The 12,952-nt window shown below is 33.0% G+C and overlaps 1 protein-coding gene across 5 annotated transcripts in view; it reads right to left on the reverse strand.

Annotated features, from left to right (window-relative positions):
- The window catches only part of LOC148618931 (sodium/calcium exchanger 3-like), a 34,287-nt gene that overhangs the window by 19,124 nt on the left and 2,211 nt on the right, over positions 1-12,952 (reverse strand). For 2 of the 5 annotated variants that reach the window (XM_088578313.1, XM_088578312.1), the window contains exon 1: positions 5,181-5,453. The gene's annotated coding sequence lies outside the window, so the exon portion shown is untranslated. Of the gene's footprint in view, positions 1-3,719; positions 3,842-5,180; positions 5,454-12,952 lie in introns of those variants that run through there. The other 3 variants (XM_088578310.1, XM_088578311.1, XM_088578308.1) reach the window with 3 other exon arrangements.

A 12,952-nucleotide genomic window follows, 5' to 3' on the forward strand; every position in this document is an offset into this window, starting at 1 on the left:
ATAATATAGTAAGCAGATATGGAGAACTTAACAAAATCACAGTGACATATCAATAAAACACAAACAAATAAAAAATGTCTTGTTTTGCTTCATGTGCTCTACTATTGCTCACACTGGATATGACCAGCCAGTTCTCATTCAGAATTTGCGAATCTATTGCTGGTGTACTGTGATAATTTGCGTGGAGTGGCTGGTTTAAATACAGAGTATGTGGAGGTGTGAAGGCTGTGAAAAAGCGATATCATACGAGTATATATTCAAATGTGATTATATCATTGTTTAAATACTAATAAGTATTAGTCAATGTAAAATGTTGTTTGAGTATAAAAATTAAGTCTAAAGTTAAAAATCTGACAGTTCCTTGCATTTGTTGATATACCCTTAAAGTAGTTGTTACTAGTGTAACACGCCGTTAATGAATGATAAAAGCTGACCATAAGTGTCGGTTTTCTAATTTAAAGCAAATGCCTGGTCTCGTTGTGATCGTGACAAATAAATATTGATGGTTTAATGAAGTAGTTAGATAATTAGGCCTATGTATGGATAGAATTCCATACTGCTCCACAAGCCAATCTGTATAATGGTGTTCATCAAATTAAACTGCTTTGACTACACTAAAGCATGAGAAACATTTCAATCAGCATATATTTTGTATTTTCAAAAGTTATGTCATTGATGTTATCATACTTTATGTAAAAATTGCACCGAATCCATTTACAATAACAATGACTCTTACACAACATCAAGATAATATTGGTGTATGTAGTAAATACTAGGAACTGTAGTGTCTTTAACTGCAGTGGTTATATCTCCTAATTAACAGTTTAATAACGCGTCTGTAGGAGGTACTGTATCCGTATGAATTCCTTAGAGTAAAGTGAACAATCAACGATTCTAAGAATACCAGAAATGTTGATTATCAATCGAGAACTTGAAGTTTCACATTTATCAAACTACCTAAGGATTAGTTTAACACTTTAGTGCTTGGCAATTGCTTTAAATTAACACCACAAAATTTTGTAAGCCGAGTTGTGAAATAATGTAACAGACAATTAACAATTCAAATGCATCATTCATAGTATCGAATGACCCTTTTGGCTTTACTGCGGGGTAATCAATAAGCGCACGTGACATGTACTTCCCCATAGTAGGGCTTGGGGTAAAGCAAAATATTTTTCTTCTCAAGGAAGTTTATATTGGGCATGCACAAACAAAACCCCGCAGTAAATTTAATATTCATGATTAATACCTGCAAACTTTACTCACCCGCAGACGTTACTTTTAAAATTTTAATTGTTCTTTTATGGATATAATTGACAATTGAAGTAGAATGACGACTGGTATGACTAGATTTGGTAGTGGTTAATTAAGACGACAAATCTTCAAATACAAGAAAGATGTCTTCTTATCATTATTGTCTTCAAAACAAGGAACGCTGAACTGCTTCACAAGCAGGATATCATAAGTAATCAAAGTACTGCCTGCAAATCAGTTTGCATTACAACTTCCAGGAACAATGCAAATTATTAGTATATGTTAACTAATGGTCTTAATATACTAGTTGTGTTATTCGGACAATATAAATGGTTTTCAGTGGGGAAAAGATAAATGAACGCTAGCCAAGCTCCATATTTTTATTGTATCACCACATTTTATGATTTATGATATTCATATAATTGTTTTCTTGCGCCATGTTTACAATTTCTAGACAACATTAACAACTTTTTTCACATTTCGTGTATTTAAGAGAAATCTTAACCAAATTAATAACATAAATGCTTGGTTCACGCGTGCTGCACATCGATTGTATTACTAGAATCAAATTCTCAACAAATGAATACAGCTCGTGACATCCCCTCTGATCATTGGGCTACAGAAAGGGTTCAAGAATTCACATGTAAATAACATCCAATTCGCATTTACAACAGATTATGCTGTTTTCTTGTGAATTTCAATGAAAATTTGCTATCATTTATGCAAACTGGAATCGGATCATTTGATATGAATTGTGAGGACAGACGCATCGCATTTGATCCGCAATGATTTGCGTTTTATGTACATATGGATGGGGCCTAAACGAAAACATTTGCTCTCGATCTATTTACTCAATGACACTGTTGAATACATCGTGGCAACCTACTTTGGTCTTGTTTTGATTCCACATCGTATGAATGTGGGTGGCTTCGTTATTTTTTTCCCGAATAAATTACAAAATAACACGCTGATCGTTTGTTTTTCTCAATATATGTGCAAGCGTAGATTACAAGATTGGAGATCGAAAATGAGTAAAAAGCTAAAAGTGGACGTTTAAATTCGATCTTATAATGGACCTTGTCTGTGATGGCAAAATCTGATAGCGGGACAATAAATTATTCAATATGATATCAAACAATAATTGATAGCTCATTGCAGCTCGTTTCTCACTGGTTTTAACAGCTTTATTTTAATTAATAGGAAACAGAGAGATTATACATCTCTATAGTGACACAAACATATTGATTACATAACAGAATAATTTCCACCAATCTAATTAGAATTCATTTGTTTTGTATTCGGTTTTATGTAACTTTGATAACTTTAAAAGGTATCATATTTACACTGCAAATAGCTTAAAGTTTCGTAAGTTTTCCAAATCCATAGTTTAAACTCGGATCAGGGGAGATTGTATTTGGAAACCAATTGTTCCAATATTTGATGAAAAGTCCCAACGTTGAAATTTTGATTGCTGTTTGTTCAAGTCTTGTTTCATTTTTGTTGCAACGATGTGTAGCATTATATTCGTATAAAAGGCGTATTTTTTTTATTTTTTTTTTTTGGGGGGGGGGGTTGATATTTAGTCCAGAATAGTGTATGATCTCGTTATTTGTAAATAAATTTCGACATATGTTAAACTTCCAACAGTTTCATTTTCAGGCTTTCCAGTCGTGAGATGGTAAAACATCTGCGCATATTTTCACTATTAATCTTTTAACTCTGTTTCAAACTTTGCAGTGGTCTACATTTATAATGGGGAAGTGCAAAATACTTGTTATATAGTTAGTTATAAAGCAAACAACGAGTAGTCACATTCAGTCGGATTTTCAAGAGAAAAATGAAAGTAACATTTTTTTTCTTATTAGTACAATCAAGTTGTTCTTGTGGTTATTCAACTATAGAAACTTAGTAAACTTGAAAACCTTTGTAAGTTACGTGTAAAATAAACTATTAGGCTGAATTATGTTTAATTCAGTATAAATGACTTTTGTTGATTTCATTTAAATGAAGTAAATGAAGGGACACCCGAAATGTAAAAATAAAAATAGTTTAAAAATGATCGACTATACCAGGAACGAACACGATTAATTTCGAAAAGAGAGTTTCCAAAACTTCAGGAAACAGTTTAAGACTTTTTGCTTATTCATTTAAACAGTATTTCACACCTTAGTGGATTTAGATTTTCCACTATATAGGAGAACAATTAATATGTTCTGGATTATGAGCTTACAGTCATGATTTATTAATAAACTCTGAAACTAAGAGTGTAATGGTCTAGCTGTGTCGACATGGACTCACTAACCGTATTACAGTTATGGCTCATTATACAGAATAAAAAGGCGGTAAACGTTGAAAACAAGACGTACATGTACCAGGCCGAAATAAGAAAAAAACATTTAAAGTGTCGATTAATTGCAATTAACGATACCAAAAGCCACCGAAAAAGATTTAAAATGTATTTTTACCTTGTAATTAAACATTGTAGAGTTTGTATTTCAACTGACCAACATTTGCCTTCCGTATCAAATCAATATTAAACAGATACAAATATTCCATTGTTTTCCTATCACTGAAGACTAGCTGTTAAGGTGTTTTATCAATTATGATGACGTCATGAAATCGTTAAGAAAGATACCTCTAACAAAATCACAAAAATAGATCCTGTTTTACAGATCACTGTCATGGCGATTCGTGTTTCAGCTTTAGAAAGGGACATTTAAAGAAATAGAAGCCATATGTCACCAATGTGACGAAAATACCATAGACAGTGGCTGGATATGGGCAGTTGTTTTCCCCAAGCTTGTGGTCTTGTGTTCCATGGAAATGTTAATTTAGCTTTTAATTTAACGGAAAGCTTTGCAAATCCGTACGTTCAAACCAGGAAGTTTTTTTTCTCTTTAAATATTCTATCATTTCCTACAGTAACAATGTATCATTTTCGGGGTGTATATTATCTATTCTGTCTGAAACAATATATATCAGACTGAGTGGACCGGATCAAATTTCCCGTGGGAAAATACGTTTTCATTATGAAGAACCTGATAACTTAAGAAATAACATAGCAGACTGAATGTATCGTAGAAATGATGGACAAAATGGCTTCAAAGCAGAAAAATATAGCAGACTGAATGGACAAAATAGTTTTACAGTAGAAACAAAAGAGCAGACTGAATGGACAATAATTTCCTGCTAGTAGATCAATAACGTCTTAAGAAAATATAACTTTCTAGTAAGAATGATAAAAGTACTTAGATCTTTCTGTTAGACAATGAATTCACTATACAATAAATCCCAATGGAAAAACGAGATGTTTTGGGGATGTTATGCAACATTTTAGACAACGAAAACAACCTACCATCTTGTAACTTCTTGTTTCTGGTGTTTATTTACTTGTGCATAAGAAATGCAGCAAACTAACGGGCTTCAAGTAATTTCAGTAATTTTGTATAATTTTATCACTGAGGTCCCAACTGTCTTAAGAAAACTCCTTAAAGTTCCATAATGCATCCTTTCCTGAACTTACGTCTACAAACCATTTTATATAAAAAAAATACAATATTTTTCACGGGATGACAGACCATTTTATAGCGTATACATGTACATATATATATATATATATATATATATATATATATATTGAACTCTGTTAACCGAACCCAAATATCTTTCCTAGTATATATCGGCTTTACATACTTTAAAAGTTATTAGGGTTCGACTTTGAAGTTTTCATTTTCTAAAGAATTGAACGCAATATATACGGACTAGCATTTCATAGTACCAGGGATATAAAACGATGAAATATAGCAATTATGAAATTATGGATCTGATATTAATTGAAACAAGTGTAAAATCTGAAAACTTTCTTATGGAGTAATTCTTGAAGAAATAAAATATTTAAATAATATAACACAAGATATTTTACATACCTAATTTTTATTCCACCTATTTCTTAAGCCACAGCACATGTGTCGATTTCAGTCCTGAAACAAATTCAATAATCCACATTTTAAAAACTTTCAAAATGTCCCGATCAAATAGTGCTGTTTTATATTTAAAATTGATTGCCGGTTTTCTGTGTTTCTAAATAATTAAAATGAATTAATAAATGTCTGTTTGCAGGCTAAATCACAGAGTATATATAAATATCTCAGTCAGAAACCAATAAACCAATACGTTGTGCTATTGAGCTCTTGTTGAGAAAATCACCTTGATCGATGCCGTGTCATACTGTTGACGATTTTTTCTGGGATTTAGATCACGGTCTTGAGAATGCGAATAAGCAGAATTAAATGTCCGATACTGGGTGAACAGAAGAAGTGTCACAAACACAATTGTGGTGTTTTATTCAGCATGACCAACATGTTAATGTGGAGTTTTATATCAATTTTAAATTATCAGTCGTCATTAGGAGCATTTGGGCAGCTTATTGCGTTTGAAATTTCTTGAATGTTTTAATTGTGTGTGTTTAGCAGATATGTACTTTGGGTCTAGTATTTCCATAAAATACCAGATATACCATCTTTCGCCCAGTCGTACTCATTCAAACTGAGATGAGTATTCCACTGGGGTTATAAATTAAATCACAGGTCTAAAGTATTTTACTTGGGATATAGTCAGAATTTATAGCCATTGAAAAAAACTATATTTTACAGTTTTACTGCTTTCTGCATATTTACACGAACTGTGTATAAGTGGAAAGTAATTAATTGCATATTTCACAAAAGAAAATCCTAAATCTAATTTGTCACTGCAACAGACTATTTTTCACAATGTCATGAAGGATATTTGTAGACAATACCAATTGAAGTTCAACCATGAATCTAAACACATCAACATTTTTGGGTATCAAAACGTGTCTTCATTACATGAATTACTGTAACGGGTAATTATGATTTATAGGAAACGGATGATCACGGATTATGAATTATATATTTCTTGGATTTATAGTTATGAAAAATTAATCAATTACATTAAGAACATTGTCACCTTTAATATTAACAAGAAGAGCAAATAGGTGTTCCCTAAATATGGACCAAGTTTACAGGAGGCCCGGTTTCATATGACTGACTATAGTACTACCGTATAGGGTACAGATGGAGCAAATGAAAATGGTAATATTCCTTGTGGCAATACTCCAAATAAACAATAATGGTGATAATTGTTTTTAAAAACTTAAAAGTGTCGTAAATATATGCAAGTAAATTTTGAATCTGCAAGAGTGTTAATGTGTGTAATTCTTTGTTGCTGTCCCCTAAAAATTAAATAGAAAGCCAAATTTTTGTCTTAATCATTTTGCAGCATATATAAATCATTTCTCAAAAAGTTCAAGGGTTTGGGTATATCGTGTGGACATGATATAACATGTTGTCGATGAACATTTCGTATACCGTGATGTTACATTCTACGGATGGATACGTTTACGTGAAACATATTGATAAACCCAGCAATTAGAGCTTTTAAGTTTTTATACTTGATAAATATATGATATTGATTAACTATCTCATCATAAAGTTCCATTTCGGTCTTTTTGTGTCATGGCTTTGGAAAGGGCGCTATAATTGATTCTGTTTTTTCCCTTGCATTATTTATGCTTGCTTTAACGATAGTTCCCATGACGAGAATGACAACGACATGGTTGACTGGAGATTAAGATGGATACCCCAATGACAAACAACAAAGCAAACTACGCAGTTAAATTGGTAAAGAAACTAGGAATCAAGTGTAGTTGTATATACAGACAAGTACATCTTATCTGCATAGCAAGCCAGTTAATTTGTGCTAAATGCGTAATTTTAAAATTTATGAAACAAGTTTCGAGTATTAACCTTTTGGAAGTCGAAGAAATTTTGTAATATTTTGCTCAGTAAATATACTATTGTCAAAGTTTTTTTTAATGTAATATAACGTCGCTGAATGCACAAGTCTTGAGGTTACAGACCATCAACTGCACCATCAATTTGGAACGTACGCAAAAAAGTCCTACGCCAAGGTACAAAGTAGTCCCTTTAGCATGCCATAATTAAAAGAGTTGACAATATTTTTAAATGAATGAACTTTTTTTCATAAAGGGAATTTTATTCTGATAATTTTGAGCCCAAAGTATGCTGCCTCAAACTTTAATAAACTAATTGGTGGAACCATAAATAAAGATGGTCTAAATAAAGAATTTTTAGGATTCCCCAGTCTATTTTTAGGGTAGACGAGTTCCGAGTTTCAATGATGCACTGCAAGGTAGTAAAGCCCTTGTGAAATTTTAAGTGACATAGCAGTACATGTGTATGTTTTATGTGATATATGGTTTTGGTTAGGTTAAACTTAAGGTAAACTACTGAGGATACCCTGAAAATGAGCAAATTAACATTGAGACTAATGGGAATCAGAATTAGTGGTTTGTAGCCTGGACTTGTCCGAAATTTCCGATGTAGAACGTATTAACATCCGAAGTCCATTTAGCATTTTATTGTTTACTTCCGGGAAATCGAAACGCTGCATTACAACGCAAAATCTTCTATTTTATGCTTTTCTTTGCATTTTTAACCTGTATACGATTTTTCATCAGTATTTTTACACAAAAAAGGTACTTCGCTTCTAATATTGAACTCAACGCTATGTTAATGACAAATCTCGATGCATTTGAATGGTGGATGAGGGCCCATTTTTATGAAACCACGGACTTACGTGACGAGCTTTAAATATCCTTAAATGTCGTTCGTGCGCTTACGCTGATCCGCGCCGTTCCCGACCAGTCGTGTTTGTCGCCGCTCCCGTAATGTTGGGTTCGTTCGTAATTAAGCTTTGTTTGCACTGTGTACTTTTTCATTTTATTATTTAATTTGTAGCTTTTAGACTAAGTTCATACCACCCCATATATCTTTTACTTTATATATATATATATATATATATATATATATATATATATATATATATATATATATATATATATATATATATATATATATACATATATATATACATATATATATATATATATACATATATATATATATATATATACATATATATATACATATATATATACATATATATATATATATATATACATATACATATACATATATATATACATATATATATATATATATATATATATATATATATATATATATATATATATATATATACATATATACATATACATATATATATATATATATATATATATATATATATATATATATTTATACATATACATATACATATACATATATATATATATATACATATATATATATATATACATATACATATACATATATATATATATATATATATATATATATACATATATATATATAAAAGTATATATATATATATATAAAAGTAAAAAACCGCTCTAATTTTGTTTTAACATTTGTTCTAATTTTTTCTTCAAACTTAAAATAAATATCCGCCGTAATCTCATTTATTTTGATTGACATTTTTTTTTCTTTCAAAACAGGAGGTTTCATCAAATCTTTATTAATTCATTATTAATTATGGCTAGCCTTACAAGAAAAGGCAGAAGCCCAACAGGCACTTCACCAGAAATGCCTATCAAGAAGGCTAATTTTAATGGCCACAAATAAAAAAGTTAGAACTTCTTCCCAAGGGAAGAAGCAATAGTTCTTTGCTCAAAGGCTAAGAAATTTATTACCTTGACAGTACAAACTTTGCACTACCTCCTTGTTTTTGGCTCTGTGAGATATAAACAAAGAGGCTATATCCATCAAGCCTTGCAAAAAGAGTTTCTTGCTACATGTGCCTTCAAAAACTATAAGATCAAAACTCTTATCTTTAAATAAATTAGGTTCATTTACGGTAAACTTTTCCAAATATGATAAGCGTCATAAAAATTTAGTTCAAACTCGCACCACACTCACAGGTGATAAGATGAATGTAGGAAAAAAAGTCACTGGAAAAAAAGTCACGGATAAAAATTCACAGGAAAAAAGTCTCGGATAAAAATTCACAGGAAAAAAGTCACGGATAAAAAGTCACAATACATGAAAAGAAGTATTATATTCAAATCTGAATTATCATCTTAATACTTCTGTTTTTTAATTTTATTAAATCTATGACATATTTGTTCACCTTTTTTTTTTCATGGGTATACCTTTTCAAGATACTTTATTTAATAGGAAAGAAATATGTTAACTGTCAACTTTTATTATTAATTGTCAAACTCATATAATCATATCACATGTATTGTATCTGTATGTTCATTTGTTTGTATATGCTTTGGATTATTGTAACCCCTCGATAAACTGATTGTTTAAAGACAATAAAAACATGACAAATAAACTAACAATTAATCATTTCTGTTTGAAATGAAGCCATTTCACTGTAACAGTTATTTTAACAATTTACAAGCACCCAGATAAACTGTATGAAGCCAGATCTGTCAATTAGAATATGACAACACATCCTACCATATTGTGTATGCTTGACATGTTTATTCAAATTTGTTTGTTTGACAATTATTTCATGTCCATTGCATATTGTTTTGAAAGGGAAATCCAGACAAATTGGCTACAAATGTAACTTTCAAGAAGCCCCACTTTAATTGGGACATTATTACGGCATCCTCTATGGCTTCCATCATTTTTGCATATAATGTAGAGCAGATTTCAAATGTCATCACAACCAAAATGGAAATCATCACAAGCAACAAAGGCGGTTTGAAGCTTTGCTACCAAGGCTTCATGTACACCAAACATGCTACCAGAAACCAATGGTGGAAGTGTGTTAAAAGATCAAGCACCGGCTGCAGAGGGTCCATCAGCACAACACTTCAGAATGAAAATCCAGTTCCTCCCCAGCCACACAACCACGCTCCCAATGACACCAGCATAAAGTACTCCAAAGCAAGAAACACCATGAAAGATCAAGCCAGCAACACCAAAGACAAGTCTAGCCAGATATTTGCCCAAGTTGTTGCTCAGTGTGAAGACAACGTCCCAGCCCTGATGCCAAGAAAAAAGAACTGTAAGAGAACCATACGGTACCAACGGCCAGCATCTCCAGTTCCAGACACACTAGCAGATGTCAGTTTGCCAGGTGACTTCAAGGAAACATCAAACCAAGCTGACTTTCTACAGTATGACAGCGGCCCAGAGTCACAGAACAGTATCTTAGTCTTCTTCTCACCAGACAGCCTAGAAAGATTAGTAGATGCCGAGACATTCTACATGAATGGAACCTTTTCTGTGGCTCCCCGTCCATTCAATCAGGATCCCATTTAAAGACGTATCCATGACAGCAGTCTACGCCTTCCTACCAAACAAGCACCAGGAGACATATACAGAACTCTTCCAGGCCATCGTTGACAAATGTAACAACAGAAACCTTCAACTCCACATCCAAACCATAGTCACCGACTTTGAAGACGCCGTTCTACGTGCTGTTGCAGCTGTATATGGCCGTAAGATTAATCACCAAGGATGCTTCTAGCCACACGGAGGAAGATACAGCACTTTGGTTTGGTCCCACTCTACAACACAGACAATGACTTCAGACTCTTTTGTGGTATGATAGATGGCCTTGCCTTCCTGATGCAAGAAAGAAGAATAAACTGTACGAACCATGATCCACCAGGAAGCCATCGGCAACCCACCAGTAAGGAGACTCCAGCATCGCTACGTCCAACTGCAACAACGTTTACAGAACCTCTGCACTTACCTTACCACTGGACAGAAGACTATCCAGCAGTTTCTCCAGGGTGTGGGATTCAACATCAGACTAAACCACAGACGTTAAGACTTTCTACCAAATGAACAATCAAAATCTATGTGTTGAGTTGAACATTCAAGTTTATGTTAATAAGTTGAACAATATCCATGTTACATGTGATGAACATTGTGATAATTAATCTGTGTCATTTATTTATTCTTTGTTGTTATGTCTTGTGATACTTGCATTGTTATTATTTATTGTAATTTATTAAATGTACAAAAATCAGTTGGTCTCTTTACTTATTATCGTTATAAAGTTTGGAAATAAAACAATACAATTTATGCTGAATTAAACATTAAAACATGCCAGAAAATATGTCAAATATGTCACAACAAATCAGTGTTATATCCACATTTTATACCAGAAGTAAATCTATGTTCACAGCAAAAGTTTCGAGTAAATCATACCAAGTCAGAGTACTAATATTATTGTGACTTTATTTTCTAACTTTTTTTCCGTTTACCGATAAAACTCTCCTAAAAGAATAATTAAAGTCATTTGGAATCCCATCCAGGTACAATTTTTTAACAAAAAGACAATTAAACTTAAAATGGGCGGTAATTCAAACTTTATTTTGTCTAGTCTGGATTACAAGCACAAGGATTTATCCACTATAACATTAGGACACTTTCAAGATTACACGCTTAGCCGTTATAAACCTAATCAAAACTCTGTACTTCTTGTGCTAAGTTGTGACATTTTGAAAAGGAATGCAACAAGACCAGCCTTACTTGAATTAAATGTGCAGGAAAACATACAACATCTAAATGCACTAGTCAAATAATAAAATGCAACAACTGTAATGGCAACCATCAAGCCATAGATAAAAAATACCAAGTTTATCAACACCACAAACTGGTTTTACAATACATGTATGTTGATTATTTAAATTTTGACCAGGAAGTCAAAAAGGCTCAATCTAAAAGTCAACCTGAAAACAACACCGAAGCCATAAAACCCACCACAGATGACACCACAGGAAGACTACTTCCTATATCACCGGAAATAGTGGTAATTAATGACAATAAAAACCAATCTTATGCCGAGGCTGTAAAAACGGTAAAGGACGGAAAGTCACAGGACAAAAAGTCATAATTTCGGTAGGACAAAAAGTCACAGGACAAAGTCACAAATCATGAATAGGACAAAAAGTCACAATTTTAGTAGGACAAAAAGTCACAATACTTTATATAGCACCATAGACATTTTATACAAAACAATAAACAAACAACAATATAAGCACAGAAAGTCAATAAATAAAAAGTTTTGCAATGTTTTCTTTAAACACACGATATCACTTTGAGCATTTTGTTTAAACACATGAGTTCATTTTCACTATTGTCACTGTTTTAGCAAACACTGTTGAAAGTCTATTTAGTTAGAAACGTCTATCTCTGCAGCTGTAGTACGTCTACCCAGGCAAATGTTGAAGGCGACACCATTCAGGAATTCTGGAACTGTCTTTCTGCCTGATACACGGTCTTGGCACAGATTCTGGAGTCGTTTCTGGAGATGAACTATCTTCTGCGGAACTCTCTTTGCTGGCTGTGTACCGATTGCGTCTTGGAGAACGATCGTTGTTACAGTAGACTGCTCACGCTGAAACCACTTGAGGACGGTCCAAATACTAGAATGAGACGTACCAACCAGTGTGTAGAACTTGTTATTCCAACCTTCGCAGACGTTGTTGGTTCTTGGGTTGCATTCCATAGTGGCTTTGTGGACACTCCAAACAGCAAGCTGGAACATAGGCGGTGTACGGCGCATCATCAGCTGAGGTTGTTGGTCTGCGTTTAGTTGCTGTACTGGACGGTAGGTTCCACTAACGTAGGTTGCGTCAAAGTAGTCGACTAAGTCTGCTGTCTCTGCTGGCTCTTCTGGTGTGAGGCGTCGGATGTAGGCATTACCCTTTGGTAAGTCTTCTATTGGAAGGAAGGCTAAGGCATCTAAGGTGTTGCAGAAGTGG

Source organism: Perna viridis, chromosome 4, assembly GCF_037379345.1.
Source record: "Perna viridis isolate PV_CMFRI_1.1 ecotype Kerala chromosome 4, ASM3737934v1, whole genome shotgun sequence".
Taxonomy (NCBI): Eukaryota; Metazoa; Mollusca; class Bivalvia; order Mytilida; family Mytilidae; genus Perna; species Perna viridis.